Genomic DNA, 18,832 nt, shown 5'->3' on the forward strand with positions numbered 1-18,832 from the left:
ACTTCCGTCACCTTGGTGTGAACGTTGCCAGGGTTCAAGCTGCTGAGGCGTAAGTAATTGGAATGTTTCATGTCTACTTGCTTCACGTGTAGCACAGTACCATGATTGGAAGGCACCAACACGATCCACGTCCTGACGTCTTTACACTGGAGGAGTCTGTCTCCTTTCCACCTGATATAACCTCTCTGTCGTGTTAGGTTTGTTAGGACACGCAGACAGGGAGTGGCTGAGGAGGTAGAGTTAGCCAGTGGTCGTCCAGACAGGGAGGACACAATGTGTGACAAATCAGGGAGTGGGGCTGAGCTGGCACCAACCTGCAGTGCTGTGCTACTGGCAGGGAGAGGAGGGGCAGACAACAAACACACCAGTGTCACTACAGCACAGATAGCTGACGGTAAAATCCTATTCCATGTGTCACTACCTCCACCTGGAAACAGATGTTTGTTAATACCACTTGTGTTGCTGTTGATCACAAACACTTATTATTGATATAGGCTGACACGGACTGTGTTGTAGTGAAAACGTTGTTTGTTTGTTTTTGTTTGTTTTGTTTTTTTTGTTTGTTTTTGTTTGTTTGTTTGTTTGTTTGTTTTGTTTTCTTTCCAAAATGATTTCCCCATGCAAAACTCCGACAGCAGCATGTCAGTCCTACTTAATTCAGCATATTCCTGTTCAGCTGCATACAAACGTAACTGTGTTTGTAAATATATTCATGACACGTTCTTGGCAAAGGTACTCAGTTGATTTTAAGAAAATAACCTTATGATCATGTTGTTTTGCTGTTGGTGCTGTTGTTGATGTTGTTTTCTTTCATTGGTTCGTTGGTTGCTCGCTTGTTTGCTTTTGTGTTTCTTAATTAAATCTCAATCTTTCACTTTTCAGTGGAACTGGAAATAGCTTTGCTCATTTACAAGATATATCTTTAAAAAAGAGAATCAATCATAATCAATCATAGGTATTATTCCCCAAACCGAAAATTATATAACTATCAATGCTGAAAACATTTCAGTTCCAAAACATCGTTACCAATCTGTAAACCTATAAAGACTACAAGCTGTCATCACAATCCAACCTAGATGAGTAGAAAATATATCACTATTTTCAGAGAAACGTCAAGACAGAAAGCCAGATAGAATAAAACTCTGAACGATAAAGATGCGTTCCCGACTGTTCATAATCAATACATGCTAAACGCCGTTCAGTGCGGAAGGGATTGGAAAAGTGGTAGTTCCAGAGGAAGTCGTCGTAATGAAAGGATGAATAAGTATAAAATTCAACTGTAGAAAAATGGCTGATTTGGAGTCGTAAGTTATCACAAACAACTTTTCAACGACATGTTTTCGAAACAAATTTCGTCAACTATTGAAAAGGAAAGGTTGGTTTAGAGTTGTAAGTTATTACGAACAACTTCTGAACAACATGTTTTCGAAACATACTTCGTTATTGTTTACCTTACTGGAAATGTCAAAACTGGGAAGATCATATCCAAGCTGCAGACGTTGTCACATGGCTTGTTCTGCCTGTTGTTGCTGAAGGAGTATATCACTAAGTCAGGAAGGCCAGAAGAAAATCATGCAATAAAAAAATATTTTCTTCACCTCCCTTACAACACGTTGTGCCTGTGGAAAATTCAGTTCAATCAACTAGTGATTATATTCTGTAAGAAGTCATTCAGGAATGCCATGATGGGCAAACAATTTTCTTGTGACGGTGTTGATTACAATGCAAGGAAGATGATCCGTTTCCAGATATACTGAGTGATGGACAACCACAACAAACCATTGTAGACATTTTTGTTGCCACAAGTCTACCACTAGTTGTTGAGTTGTTCCATCTGCAAATGGACTAAGAAACAATGGGATTTTCATGTGTGTCAAACGTCAAAGTCAAAAATATTTTAATGTCAGGCCTCTGGCCCATAACATGAGTGATGACATGTTCTGTGCACAGGGGAATGTTTACATTTTTGTAGCTTACATCCACACATTCATTGCTTTGTAAACAAAAATATACAGCTGAAATCAAACAGATTCATTAGTACTAGACATAAGTAAGCAGAATTTAAACATACATGGATTTCGAGAATACTTTGGCGGAATGAATTCATTTCGTATTTAATCATACTTGGGGCATATAAGAAAAAAGTGAAATTCTGATTCTAATGTGTTCTTGCAAAAAGGGCACCATTTCTTTCTGTCCTGGCTGGGTTTATATTGTAAATAATGTGAATTAAGAGGTGACATACCAATTCTAAATCTTGAAAGTGTTTTGCGCTGTTGGCAATCTTAACAAGATACAAATAACGGCTGATCACTAGGGTATGAGCTGAGAATAAACATAATATAAATCATGGGACTGCAGCAAATCGGGTCAACTTTGAGCATAACAATCTATGAGCCTTTGCTTAAATTCCTTGATAAACATATGAATGTTACCAACGCATTGTGCTTTCCAAACCACCCCAAAGCCATATGTATATAAAATATTGCGAATTTTACACACCCACGTGATATAGTTTTGATTTTGCAAAAACAGAAGCATGTTATAGGCTTTCATTGGATATCCATTTTCATTCATTGAAACTAATCGAAGCCAAAACTTGATGCAGCTTATGTGCATATTTATAGAAATCAGGAATCTTCCTGTTTCCCCATATACAAGATGTCTAGGACCCCAAATTCGCTTTAAAGCATCTAAATGTACTTTGTCAATGCAATCCTGGTCTTGCGTGAATCCCGAAATTTCTTAACCATATGAGAGAATGGGCTGTATTTGATAATCAAACATTTTGAAATATATACATGGAGAGTTTTCTTCAACAGACCACAGCAATTTCATGATAACTGACATTCTCTTATGGGTTCGGTCAGCAAGATATTGTAACGTTGGTTGAAACGACAGCTTTGTTGTTAAGAAAATGCCTAAGTATCTATACATGTTAACAATCTTTAACTTTTCAGTTCCATAATACCACACTTCACAGCCGCCGTGGCGAAGTGGTTAGCGTCGCGGACTGACGGCTGGGAGGACGCGTGTTCGAATCCCAGCGGAGGTGGGTTTTTCGGCCCGTGGCCGGCTCCTACCCAGAGTTGAGTGTGCTGTGTGCTTAAATGGGGAGACTGGGACAACACAGTCGAGTGTCATCCACTTCAAGAATGCGTCTTTGGGTGTGTTGCTCTAATTACTTGACCAACACTGCAAGTGTCTGTATCTCTCGGGCCTGGTTAACGCCGGGATATCATTATGACAGGAAGCGTAGAGTACAGCCTTGTCACGCAGTCCCTAACCAAATGGACCTCCATAGCGACATCGTCATCGTCATCGTCATCCTCCTCCTCCATCATCATCAATATAAACAAAAACAGTCTCAAAGTCTGTGGCCTTTCATGCCCTGCTATCATGGTGACCTCAGTTTCGATGCCCCTCCACTTCTGTACTCGGGGTGAGTCCTGTCAATGTCTTAAGTGTTGGCATATTCATGGGGGGCTGTTGTTTGAGGGACGTGGTGGCGGTCTTCACTCTGGGAGGGACGCTCACTCAGTCTGGCTCCACGACTAAGCCATTACTGTCGTTAGTAGGGGGTCTTAGTAGGTGATGTCCTAAGTACGTTAAATCAGAACAGGTACCACTGAACACCACCGAAGTGATTCAGCAGCAGTGCAGGGTCTCCTCTGGTGTGTGGCCTCCTGGTGACCTAACATCGATGGTTCTCTGCGGACTGCCGACGCTGGAACTGTGACGGATGAACCCGGGTGTGGCCGTGTATGGGGGAATCTAAATGAGCGGCGTGGGAGTAATGCCACTGAAATGGTGCAGATGATAGGGCAGCAAAAAAAACCCAAAAAAAACAAAAACAAAAAAACCACTTTATAACATGCAAGATAACCACCATTTCTATATGCAACAATATTAGACTTTTCAAAGTTTACCTGCAAGTTGAGACGTTTGGATGTGTTATACAGGATACTGATTTGTGTGTGCAAACCAAGGACACTATCAGAGAATAGTACGACATCCTCAACAAATGATAATATCAACAATTCTGTGAAATCTAGAGACAGCTGAATACTATGCCTACCATTGTTTAAAACGTCTTTAGTCAGTTCATAGATGAACAAGGAAAACAAAACTGGCGAACACACTTCTCCCTGCTTAAGACCACGTGGGCAAAAGAAAATGTCAGTTAAATTACCACCTACACGAACACGTGTTTTAACAACAGCATACATACTTTTCAGAGCATTAGCCATTTTTCCGTTCATGCCAGCTTGGTTCAGAATTTTCCAAAGTTTATCTCTACGTAAGGAGTCAAACACTTTACGAAAATCAATGAAAGCATTGTACTACTTTCTGTGCCTTACAAGCTGTTTTTGAATCACACAGATACACAGCCACACAGACACCCCCCCCCCCCCCCCCCCCCACACACACACACACACATTCACACCTACACCAAGAAGACATGAAAAACATGCCATCCCTCTCTATCCCTTTTCAACTCTCCCCTTCCCCCAGGTATTACGTGCATACCCTCAGAGAGATAGGACGGCACAGAGCCAATCATTGTGTCACTACAAGTGACGACCTTCATTAGGTAGATGAAATTCGCGTATTGCAGCGCAAAGACACAATAAATGAACTCGATTGATGGAATTCAATATAAAGCAATGTGCTGTTTTTGAAGGGTTTAAAACCTGTTACATCATACAATGATTCCCTCACAGATATACTCCCATGAGTGCTTTTGTACATATCACGTATATACTCCCTGGAGAGCTCCTGACTGATCACGTGTTCTTTTGTGCATGTCACAGATGTGCTCCTCGGAGGACTCCTGACTGCACACAGAGTGCTTTTGTGCATGTCACAGAAACACTCCTTGGATAACTCCAGACTGAACACAGAGTTCTTTTGTCCATGTCACATATATATTCACTGGAGGACGCCTGACTGCACACAGAGTGTTACAGAAATACTTCTTGAAAGCCACCTGACTGAACATGATGATGATGCAGTCTCCCGTCGGACAGACAGATGAGTAGGCAGACAGGCTTATCTGTTGGTGTGTGTCCTCATATGGGAGAAGAGGCCGATGCTGGATGCACAGCACTTCCCACAGGTGTTGCAAGGGAAAACGTCTCCAGAAGTTGAGCCCTGCTTCCTTCACTCACGCTTCTCCTTAATGGCCACTAGAGCACAGTGTCCTCCAGCGAGAGCGGTCAAGGGGATCAGTTTCCCAGGAAGCAATGTCTATGTCACAGCTTTGAGGTTTGTCTTCAAGGTGTCCTTGAAACGCTTGCAGGGTCTTCCAAGTTCGCGGTGGCCTTCCTTCAGCTGGCCAAACAACAGCATCTTCAGGATCCAGCTGTCTGTCATGCAGACAACGTGTCCTGTCCAGCCGCTCCTCTCTAGGACCTATAGGTTGGAGACCCTGTCTTGCCACTTTATGCTGAGGATCTTTCGTAGGCATCTCTGGTGAAACTGCTCAAGTTGTTGAATGTGACGGCGATACGTCGTCCATGTTTCACAGCAGTACAAAAAGGTGGTCAGCACAACAACTCTGGAGATTTTGATTTTGGTGCTGAGCCTGATGCCTTTGTTGTTCTGCAGCCTGTTGTTGAGTCTGCCAAAGGCAGAGCTGGCCTTGGCAATGTAAATCATCACTTCAACATCACAGGCTGTGTTGCTGGATGGGTGCTGCCCAGGTAGCAAAACTTGTCGACTGACTTGATCTCTGTGTCATCGATCTTGATTGCAGGTGGAGGGAGAGGTACTGACGTTCTGTGAGCTAGCTGGTTGGTACATGGACTCGGTCTTGCTGAGGCTGATGGTGAGTCCAAAGCACCTGCAGGAGGTTGAAAACCTGTCCATAATGAACTGTGTGTCCTCAGATTGAATATAGAGCACCGTTATGTATGTCACAGAAATTCTTCTCGGAGTACTTCCCTGCATATCATAGGTGTGCTCCTGGTGGAACTATTGTCTACACACATAAAAGATTTGTGCATGCTATAGATATATTCATCCAATGCTTAGCTTATATCACAGATTGACAAAAGTCTACAGTTCGGCCAACAGCAAAGTGAGAACTGTTTCATCAATAGTTTCTGCAGTGCAATGTGATGTCATTTACAGCCTTGTCTTTTGTGAAGGTCTATGACTCTTGAAATTAGGAGGCAAGATTGCACTGGTTCATAGTGCTGCAGCCATGGGTGTTAGTTTGCCTTTGGGAACCATCCCAATACCAGCTGTCCCAAACCCCTCTTTTGGCTGACAGAGTTGGTATGTAACTCTGGCAAGACAAACTCCACTCCCATCAAATTCCAGCCTCACTGTCATGACTCAAATCACTCTGAAGTAGGATCCAAGAAAAAAGAATAAATCCAGCTCCTTTCACTATATCAACAATGATCATTAGGAGAGCAATCAAATCAAATCAAATCAAAAACACTTTATTAATCCACATGGAAATTAAGTTGTGCAATCACAGGCTCGTTGTAAACATTGGCATAAAATCATCATGCACAACATAAGAATAAGAAGAGATTAAAACTAGTCAAATAAGAATTTCCAGTAGCTGACGATAGACTACCCCCGCCCCCCCCCCCCCCTCCTGTGCACACACACACATACACATACATATGTTAAGACAATAGGGTATTGCACAACAATATTTACAAATGAAACCATCCAACAAAAAAAAAAGGTATAGATTACTAAAAATGACATGTGCACACGCACGCATGCACACACGCACACACACACGCACACACGCACACATGCACACACACACACACACACACACACACACACGCACACATGCACACACAAACACACACACACACACACACACACACACACACACACACACACACACTGTTTTTACTTGCAGAGAAGAACTGCTACGTACAGAAAGGTGCTCCCGGTTGGACATCTATAGAGAGAGTCATTCTGTTCCACAGCACCCCTTTCTACAACCCCCACCCCTGCACTATTTCTTTCATCTTTGTTATTTAGTCGATTAGGAGCTAGATTCAAGAGAACATTGTGCCTGCGGGTAAACGTATACCTGTGGTGACTCAAATAACTCTCAAGTTTGCCTGAGGCAAGGCAAACTGCCCGAGCGTAAGCAATATCCGATAATCAGGAAAACAAGGGTCTACAATCCCGAAGGCAATTTACCCTCACTGTCTGCCAAGGATGACTGCCCACGATGCAGAAATAATCTGGTGGATCTTTTTCTTTAAATGTTTTGGTTGAGGGAAAACAGGCGTGCTTTACGAATAGAATGTGTTTTGCGAACTCTAGCAAACTGTTATGTGGTCAGAAGAAAACTGAGAGCATGTGCAGAAGGGAATTACCAGGATTTTCATCATTGTAGATGATGGGTTAGCCACCTGAGTGCAACATGGTGTCTGGAATACAAATTTTATTTAACTTTCATGTTAAACTGTAACCACAGGTCCATGCAACGTCAAAAGCAAATTGCCTCAAAGCCATAGGGGAGGGTATACTAAAGAATACCACACATAGTACGTGCCCTGAGTTAGTGTTCATTTACCAAATAACGCTTGGGGCAAAGGGACAAGTGAGCTGATCAGTCACACTGTGCAAACATGTTGACCTCCCTTGTATTCCTTTAGACCCCAAAGCGTGAGATGCAATGACTGATTGTTTGTTTGTTTGTCTCAGTTTTTTTTTTCTTTCATTTTTTGTTCGTTTGGTTATTCGTATGCTTTGTTTTTGTTATTTGTGTGTGCACCATCTTTCTATATTTTATTTTCCTTGTGATAAGAATGTCACTCTATACTCACAGGGAATAGAAGTCATTTGATCCATTTTATTCTGCATGTTGACATTGGGAACACCATCAGTCTGCAAGTGGTATTTCTCAGGCATGTACTGTGAGAGAAAGTAACTGCTATGACCGAGACATCTGACGAGTTTCATTCAGGAGACGGAACACAAGCCATGTCAGACATCAGTAAAGGCCTCTGCACTATGAGGGATTCTACATGCACCACCGCGCGCACGTGTGTGTGGGGGGGGCGGGGGGGGGAGGAGGGAGGGTTGGGAACTACTCGCCTTTCCCCTCGAGAACCACTTACACATTAACTTACACATTAAAGGCCACTCCCCCCATCCTAATGTCATACTGAATCCCAACATCTCAGAGCAACAGGAAACGAACATCACACACCGGGTTTCAACACAAATGAGCTTACCATCAGCTTCCTTCACGATCTACGAGCAAATATGAAATGATGCTACTCTCTCTCTCTCTCTCTCTCTCCCCCCCCCCTCTCTTTCTCTTTCTCTCTTCAAAATAGAACCAATGCTTCTGTATGCTTCTAAAATTGGGGGTTTTAAAATTGGTGGTTTGTCAGAATTAAAGGTGCATACATTTTCATTTAACGATTTCCGAACGTGCCAATGTACTCCTCAAATACAGAGACCGCCAGATAACTCCTATCCTCTAATTATAATTGTGTTGAAATGTTTTGAATACTGGTTCATGTTAACCAGACTGTTTACAACTGAAATCTGCAGACGAACGGATGAAATGCTCGAATCACAAAAAATAAACTTGGAAAATTGTATTTGGTTTGGAAACTACAGAAAACTATGAATGAGATTGGTCTCTGAATTTCGTGACCATGCAAAAGAGTTAGATATAGATATATGCAGATAGTTTGGCTACTTTAAACAAGACTTGCATTCAGAAATCAAAGATGAGATACAGCCTTAGCTGGCTTTATACGTTCAGAGATATGTTTTTCGCAGAAATGTTTTGTTTTTTGTTTTTTACAACTTGTTGATACAAGACACAGACACACACACACACACACACACACACACACACACACACACACACACACACACACACACACACATACACACACACACACACAGAGAGAGAGAGAGAGAGAGAGAGAGAGAGAGAGAGAGAGAGAGAGAGAGTCCACACAATATACCACCGAAGAAATGGAAACAAGGATGAATGTACAAGTAAATGAATTATGACCATGGATGGTCTGTGTGATATTTGTTTTTGTTTTCCTTTCCTTTTCTTGTAATCAGCTGTGGCCCTATGTGACGGTTCGCTGTATTTGTTTATTTTCTGCTGTTATCCCTGCCTTGTCAGGATGGTTGTAAATGCATTTGACAATAAATCATCATGCCATATAATGTTGTGTCATGTCATCTCTCTCTCTCTCTCTCTCTCTCTCTCTCTCTCTCTCTCTCTCTCTCTCTCTCTCTCTCTCTCTCTCTAACAAAAAAGACAAAAGATGCCAAGATTTAAGAGATTTATTTTTAATGAACAGGAAGTGGAAATATTAAAAAGGATCAAAACGTTTGGAGACAAAGACAATATTTTCTGACAATAGATACATTTGGAAAACCATAAATCATATGAATAACAAAAGATGCAGACACACTGTAGATCAACGAAGACTTTTGCACGCAGTTCTGTGACACACCTGTTTTAACAATAAAATCAGACAACTCAAGCCTTCAAGCCATAATACTTTAGATGTTCTGATGGAACGTTGCAAATCCAGATGTAACAGTGCACTGCTTGTTACCAACTAATGAGTAGTTTCAACCGCAGCAACTGACCGTAGCAGACAGCAGCAGTGTACAACCACTGACCCGTGTTGCTGTTCCTCACAAATATTTTATTAATTGTATATGTGTATGTGAGCTCATATTGTTCAACTTAAAACCACGCCATTACAGTGTATTGATTGAAACAGGTATGATATTTCAATTATGTATTATTGTCATTATCAACACATGACCGATACCTCACCACTCTCTCAAATCAACCAAACCAGCCTTTTGTTTATCGCGATCCCTATTTCAGTCACTATTTCAAGGGAAATGGAAAGCTGCAGGCAAGCATCTTGCATGGTTACAACAGTTGCACAACAATCTTTTAACCAAAACTGATAGAGCTTGCCAGCAATGAACTGATTTTATGAATTTTATACTGCGGTGAATTGCTTTCAGACTGGTAGTGACCTAAGTTTATCTTCAAAATGAAATCTCCATAATGAGCAATTCAATTTACGGTCATTAGAAAGGCTGTGAAACGCTGATGGTTGAGAGGTGTTTCAGTTTCTGTTTGTCAAGGAGGCGTCACTGCGTTCGGATTAATCCGTACACGCTACACCACATCTGCTAGACTGACAACATGACTCAAGGTGCTTAGTCAGGTCATATAATTATATATATATACTATTGGACCTTCAGAATTTTGCCAGACAACACTTCTGCTCCAGTGCTCTAAGTCCGTGCTGCACACGGGACCTCGGTTTATTATCTCATCCAAATGACTAGACACTCCGTTCGATTTTCATCAGTCAAACTTTTGAGAAAGGGCGAACGCGAGAATCGAACAGGACCCTCACGGACTCTGTATTGGCAGACGAGCGTCTTAACTATGCTGCCACCTTCATCCTCCACTGCGTTTTGGAACAAAAACTAATCGTTCAATTTATCTTCTAAAAAGGCTCTATCACGCGCATCAGACACACCCCGCTGTCTATGCAGTTCGCTCCTCAGCTACAGGCGATATATATATATATATATATATATATATATATATATATATATATATATATATATATATATATATATATATATATATATATATATACAGAGAGAGAGAGAGAGAGAGAGAGAGAGAGAGAGAGAGATAATTGTTATCTATATATCTCTTTCTATCTATCTATCTTTATATATATACACTGTGTGTGTGTGTGTGTGTGTGTGTGTGTGTGTGTGTGTGTGTGTGTGTGTGTGTGTGTGTGTGTGTGTGTGTGTGTGTGTGTGAAACTGTAAGGAGCAGTCTCCCCTGATTCCTTGTAGCTGTCAATAAATTCTGTTATGATTCACCTCTTCCTCTGTGAGAACAAATCGTTCTGAGGTCGGTGTTCTTCTCAAGACTCAGAAAGTCTGTTTCCAGGACTTCTGGATTTCATTCTTGGTCTCATCATATGTGGCTCCAGTTTTTTGGTTATCCGTCGTAGTTCCCATGACAATGCGAACTGAGCAGGACAGGCCCACCACAGGAAGACAGACGTTGCTGTGAGGTCAGTGAGGAAGGAGAGAGGTCAGTGAGGAAGGAAAGGTCAGACAGACGTTGCTGTGAGGTAGGTGAGGAAGGAGAGAGGTCAGTGAGGAAGTAGAGGTCAGACAGACGTTGCTGTGAGGTCAGTGAGGAAGGAGAGGTCAGACAGACGTTGCTGTGAGGTCAGTGTGGAAGGAGAGGTTAGACAGACGTTGGTGTGAGGTCAGTGAGGAAGGAGAGATCCCTCTCTGCAGGTGGCCTGGTACGTCAGACAGTGGTCCCGTGGCCATCACTTCACCTCAGCAAGTTGGCTGTGTGTTCTGTTTCACGTTCCGGTGGACAGTGATTTTTCTTCTTCTTTGTTCTGTTTTTTGTTTGCTTCCAAGGCCTGATCAACACGTTTGGTTATGCGAAGGTCAGACATCTACTTTTTATTTTTCTTGATTTATTTTATTTCATTTCAGCAGATGCAGTGTGACGTTTTTGGATCTGTCGGACACCTCCTTGAAACTGAAACTGAAGTTCACGCCATGAAGTCTATTCTGTTTTAGTTACAGTTTCTATTAGGAAAAGTCAGTGCGCTTGGACAGATATATATATATATATATATATATATATATATATATATATATATATAGATATGGAGAGAGAGAGAGAGAGAGAGAGAGAGAGAGAGAGAGAGAGAGAGAGAGAGACGCTACACCACAACTGCTATACAGATGCCTGACCAGCAGCATAACGCAGCAAGCGTTGCCCTCCTCACACAGAGAACAACACTTATGTTGCCAAGGGTTCTTTTTCAGAGCGCCAAGTGCGTGCTGCACGCGGGACCTTGGTTTATCGTCTTACCCGAATGACTAAACGCTCAGTTTGAATGTCCAGTCAAACTTGAGAGAATGGGCGAGACCCGGATTCAAACCCAGACCCTCACGGACACTGTATTGGCAGTCAAGGGTCTAAACCCTTTCCTCTCCAAGAAAATTCACCGACACCTTGTACAGTGTGCAAAGGTTACATTTGGGAAAAAAAACCCAGCTCTCCAGAGATAATAACGGTAATCTTTTTTAGAACTTTGATCACTGTTCACACAAAATACTGTTCATACTGTGCTTGACGAACCAGGCATATTGATCTAAGATGGAAACAGAAAGGAAAGCTTGTCATTGTTCTTACTTGTGGAGCGTGTGTGTGTTTGTGTGTGCAAGTGCGTGTCTGTGTGTTTATTTACATTGATTTGCTTGTTTAATCAGAGAGCTGGTGTGCTGTTTGCCCAGGAAGAAGATAAGGAATACAATGAAGACACCCCTTTCGCTTAAATCAAAAGACAGCCACTGTTTTCTGTGCACTCTGTCCTACAGAACACATTACTTTTCAACGTGTATCGTTTGCAATGGTTTTGTGAGTCATCTTTGCTCTTCGTATGTTGGGACAAACATATTATTTTCTCTTCGTTTTTAATAGGTTGTATTCAACGGGTTTTTGTGTTTAACATGAACAGATCCGTTCTGTTTAAGTACGACTATGTACGACGACTAAGTACGACAATATGAATACAATAAAAGCGCGTTAAAGTTGGTGTTTTAGACTGCAAAGGCAGAAGAAGTAGCAACAGCAGCAGTAGCAGGAGCGATAGTGGTGGTAGTAGTAGTAGTAGTAGTAGTAGTAGTAGTAGTAGGTGTTGTTGTTGTTCTTCTTTTATTGTTGTAATTACAATTATTATTATTATTATTATTATTATTATTATTATTATGATTATTATGATCATTATTAAACTTTTTACCTCTTTATTTATTTATTTATTACTTTATGATTTAATGCATTTAGTTAACCTTATTTTCATACATCTTGATTACTTTTTCGACTCACGTATGAAAACAATGTGTGTTCATGTAATAACCCGATGTTCGCGCGCGTGCGTGTGCGTGTGAGTACGTGTGTGTGTGTGTGTGTGTGTGTGTGTGTGTGTGTGTGTGTGTGTGAGAGTTCATGTAATAACCCGATGTTCGCGCGCGTGCGCGCGCGTGCGTGTGCGTGTGTGTGTGCGTGCGTGCGTGTGTATGTGTGTGTGTGAGTTCATGTAATAACCTGATGTTCTCGTGCGCGTGCGTGTGCGTGCGTGTGCGTGTGTGTGTGTGTGTGTGTGTGTGTGTGTGTGTGTGTGTGTGTGTGTGTGTGTGTGTGTGTGTGTGTGTGTGTGTGACCATGCTAAACGTTAACATTTTCATTTCCCCAGGAAATACATTGCCTACCAATACCAAATCTGGACTGAATATATCGGGGGAAAATCTTCATAGTCACACCAAGAAGAGAGAAGAGAGAAAGAGAGAGAGAGATTTATAATACATACATACATACATACATACATACATACAGAATAGAGGAGGAAAACAAATATTCATATATAAAAAAAAAAAAAAAAAAAAAAAAAAAAAAAAAAAAAAAAACTGCCTGGAGATGGCTGGTCGCCAGTGTGAACACCTACCACCTCCACACATGGCGAGAAAGTGCAAAACGACGTGCGTGCAGTTCTCTGCCAGTTCTTGTCAGCTGCTGACAGCATCGCTTTTTTGTCTCCTTCAACAGGTCCTTGGGTTAATTGTTTGAGTAAGGCCAACAGATCTTGTTGTGTGGCTATACAAAATTAATGTAGTTTTGTTTTCTTAAACTGCTGTCAGCAAATTTTTAAATCCCACAGTGTGCTGCCTGATGGGTCGACGCACTTCAATATTGGTGATGCGATCAATGTACAACAATGCGATAACACCTCATTTCAGTGGCTTTGATTTTTCTTTCCAAATCCGCTATGAGGGTCCATGTCTCACATGCTGACATGAAGATGGAATATGCCAACACACACAAGAGCCTGATCTTGTAGTTTCCTGGAGATGTTATTTCCTACCGTACATTATTTATCTTACATGTTGCTCAGAGAAGACACAGTCAACAGCGTGGAGAAGGATCCCCCATAGCTGGCCATGACGTTATCATTAAAATGCTGTAGATAAAAAAAAAATCCACTCTGATGGGTACACAAATATAGATGCATGCACTAAAGACCTGACTAAGCACTTTGGGTTATGCTGTGGTCAGGCATCTGCTGAGGAGATGTAATGTCGTGCATATGGATTTGACCGAACGCAATGACGCCTCCTTTAGAAACAGAAACTGTGTGTGCATTTAAAACCAAATACACCTCACTAAACCGTTGAACGTATTCTGTCAATGCTGTCAATGCTGTCAGTAAATAATCAGGCTGTAAAGTTAACAAACTCCCTTTTCAACTGTTCTGTAATTTACTACGCTAGTTTTCAACATTATCTGAACAGCAATCTGAAGTCAAGCTGTGAAGATGGACGAGATGGAACAGAACACTGTCCCTTCAGCAGTCCTGACTGTCATGGGCTGGTGGCTTCACGAAACAAATGTTACACGTTTGTCATAATGGTCATACGCATTTTCACCCTATTGTCCCATTATGAGTGTTGGAAAACAGGTGGAGTTTCAACTTCAGTAAAACCCAGAATGTAATTTGTGAATTTTCAACATCTTTCTGAACAGTTCTTGAAATCTGAAACACCTGTATGTTTAATGTACGGTTGAGAAGACTATGTACAGCATTCATCTAGAAAATGTTGTAGATTATCTGATGACAACGTGGTGCTCATCAAGATACACTTCAGTCTGCAGAGTCTGTACTTGCCTTCAGTCCGTTCAGGTCAAAGTATACTTAAGAACATGATATCAACGTTATCCATTTACGCAAAACCATGCAAGAGTGCTAATGATCTGTGAATTACTGTCACATGATGCCCCGTACTCATAATTGTCACTGGTTGGTTTACGTTCACCAAAAACCATCTGGTCTTTATCAGTTTCTCCACTTAATCACATAACACATCTGTTTTTGTGGCTTTATTCTAGTAGTTTTTGTGAGAAAACAATGCATCCACCATTTTGCTCATCCATTAACATGAGCAATGCATAGCCTATTGACATGTTTGTCATGGGAAGGAAATTTACATACATGTATAAAGATCACGTTAAGGAGTGATCATGGTATCACAAAATTATGGCTTACTCCAGTATAGTGCTACATAATAAACTGATTCACTCGAGTTGCTTTGATGCACTGTAAGCTTTACCTAATCTATACTATCAGTATATATATATATATATATATATATATATATATATATATATATATATATATATATATATATATATATATATATATATATGTGTGTGTGTGTGTGTGTGTGTGTGTGTGTGTGTGTGTGTGTGTGTGTGTTGTGTGTGTGTGTGTGTCACTCATGTCCAACTATGACCATCAGAACAGCAGAGGAGGCAACTGTTGTTCTGACTATCTGGGCTAGAATTTGATTATAGTGGAGAGTGTCTTGCCCAAGTACATCCCCACTCTCTCAGCCAAGAGGGTTTCAGGATGGTTCCCAAAGGCCAACTAGCCTACAAGGCCAGTCAGTGTACTTTCACTAAATCAGCATAGCTTCAATCACTTTAACTGCACTATTTAAATGTATTAGAAATGTCATTTGATGTCAGTGTTTGGTCTTCACACATATGCATTATCTCATCTTATGTTGTTGCTTATCCCAAACCGAGCGATAGTCTTTCCATGTAATACGTATACATGTGCTTTACTATTCACTTGTGCCAACATGTTGTGCTAATGACATTTGTTTGTGTCATTCCAGTCACTGTCTTCCTCTTATCTCTTCTCCTCATCCTAGTTTTATTTCTTCTTCTCATTTGTTATATCTTCTTATAACTATTGTAAATAAAACAATAGAAAACCCTTTTGTGACTGCCCTCTATATGTTCTTGGCCTGTGCACGGGGATTTTCGTCTAAACTTTAATTCAGTAAATCATTAGTTACTTCTTTTGTACCGTACCCTTTTATGATAAACCACTTGGTTCATAGCACGGCTACATAATTATCTCTTACTTCGTGCCTGAGGGACCCGTGCTTTTAACACCTGGATTAATTTCACTTCTTGTTGCTGACGTCGCCACTGTGAGTGCACCATCCACATGTAGAGAAGTGGGTTGAGAGCAGAGTTGAAAGGCAACACGAACACAACCATGGTGTCGTGGATCGTATCGAAACCAGTAACACCACGTGAACTCATGATCGTCACCAGTCCGAAAAGCAACCAGCAAACAACATGTGTGACAGTCACTTTTCCCATCACGTGGACTGAAAAATACACTGGTCTCGCTGACGGACTGAGGGTTATTCTGTACTTTGGAATTTCTGTAAAGATGACGGCTTGGCCAGCTACGGTCATCACACAAAAAATACAGTTGTTTGCAGTAATAACTGTGAACCATGTGAAGTCATGTTGAGAATGATAAGCATCGAATAAAGTCAGACGACATAGACCAGACTGACCCTGGAGGCCCCAGTGGGACAGTCCAGGAAGAAATGGAACCGTTGCCAACAAAAATCCAACACTCCACACACAGCCTGTTGCTGGTAAACGTAATCTCCTTCCACCTTTCGGGGAACAAAGTACAGAAATATGATATAAAGTGATAAACCAAATAACCAGTTCTGACACTGTACTAGACAGAAGGAAAAGGAATCCAGACAGCTTGCAGATGATGTTATTTGTCCATGATTTTTCAATCTGAATGTATTTTCCGTGATACATTTCGTTTGCTGCCACTACAATGCTGACGTGACTTCCCATACACATGTCAGCAAACTGCAAATGGGCCACAGCCCCGATGGAACTGCTTCTAATCACGTTTTTCACAGCAAGTGAAGTCAGCAAGCTCAACAAATTGCCTATTAAGGTAGAAACACCAATCAACCAGAATACAATTGTGTGCAGTTCATTTGGTAGCAGTGCTGTACACGAAGGGAGTACAGTGTGTGGCGCCAAACAGTTAATTTTACCCGGTTGCTTGGCAAACAGATCATGACAACATAATCTGTAGTTTGATGTAAAGATGCGATTCAGGTCATCACAACTTGAAAACAGATCTATTGGGAAGTTAGTGACTTCATTTCCTCTTACATCTAGCTCTTTGAGGCGTGGCATATTTTTAAAACCTATCCGTCCGACAGTTTCGACAGCACAGAATGACATATTCAAAAACTGCACGGAAGGCAAGTAAATGGGCATATTTTTGTACAGGACATTCATACATATTTTCGACACATCCACTCGTGTCAGTGTATAATGAACGCGTTTCACAGTTTTATAATCCATTGTGCTGAGAGGATTGTTCTGCAAGTGCAGAACTCTTAAATTTGGTAGCTCAAATAAAATTCTCATATCAAGAGTTCTTAAATAGTTATTGCTAAGATCAAAATACTTCAGGTTCGCTAGTTTAAGTAGTGAAACATTGTAAAGGGAACACTTGGATAGCTTCAAATGAATAATATATTTGTTTTTGTTGAAATAATTCATAGACATTTTTGAACCAGTAGCGTCCACATATCGTAATTGAAGATATTGATCTGGAGGAAATATTTTGTTACACAGAAAAACATGACCTTGACATACACAACCTTCAGGACAGGTCCTGTCACATAGCAGTTCATCATCCTGCTGTGGACACTGACTCCAGCCATCACATAGATGATCTCCATGCAAACAAACTCTGGAACCTCGACACTGGTAGAAACCAAGACACGTTTTTGTCTCACAGTCTTGTTCGTCCTCTCCATACAAACAGTCTGAAAATCCGTTACACCGGGTATAAACAGGTAGACAATAGAAACAGTCAGTTGTACAGCTATAATGACTATCAGGACAAAAATCGGCAGTTGTTATCACCTGTTGAGTGAAATAACCTGCCCCATCCAGATTCACATAAATCCAGAGCTTCATGTCTTTCTCTTTGACATCAACCAGGAAGCTGTAGTCATCAGTACATCCAACTTCATCAGAATCGTCCACACAATCTGAGTATTGATTGCAGCGTTGGTTGGATAATACACACTGGCTGTTAGAGCACAGAAAACCAGTACAAAAAGGATGTTCACAGAATGACTCATCAGTACTATCTGGGCAGTCCCGTCTGAAATCACACACAAGAGTGTGATGTAGAGTTGCAATACTATCATCACATGCAAACATGGTGTACTTGTGTGTCATTTTCCTTCCGAGAACAAGCATGTCAGTTTGCTCTGCATCAGTCATGTTCACGTTTGTGCAAAATGGTGCACACGTTGTTTTCACCCACAGACTCTTGGAACCATTTAACAAAAACACATGTGTGATGTGATTGTCCAGGAGCAATGATAAAGACTGCTTTGTATGTGTCAATATTTCTTGTGGGGAATGTTCATGAGCCAGCGACACTCGTGAGTAAAAAGTATCTTGTAACAGTAATGCTAATTCACAAATTATTAGATATGTGGCCCAGGCTAAAGAACTGGTGACACGTAGCATAATGTTTTGTAGAAAACCGATTCCAGCACGCCTCGATGGCATATACGGAGTATGTTGTCTGAAATGGGTCACGCTGTACACCAAGGTGTTGTCGGACCACACACAAAACTTGCTGTATAGATACGGCGCAGAGTCCCAGCCACACCTGAGACCTATAGGTGTTTTGAATCTATGAACTTGTTTGAAGACATATTGAAAATTCATCAGTTCCTCTCTGTTTTTTAGCAACGCTAAACTTCCATCTATTTTGAAACACTCAAATTGTGACAAAAGATGGCGAATAAATGTATCCATGACGACTATCTTGAAACACTTGTTTCGTGAAGCCAC

This window comes from Babylonia areolata, chromosome 14 (assembly GCF_041734735.1).
Source record: "Babylonia areolata isolate BAREFJ2019XMU chromosome 14, ASM4173473v1, whole genome shotgun sequence".
Classification (NCBI taxonomy): domain Eukaryota; kingdom Metazoa; phylum Mollusca; class Gastropoda; order Neogastropoda; family Buccinidae; genus Babylonia; species Babylonia areolata.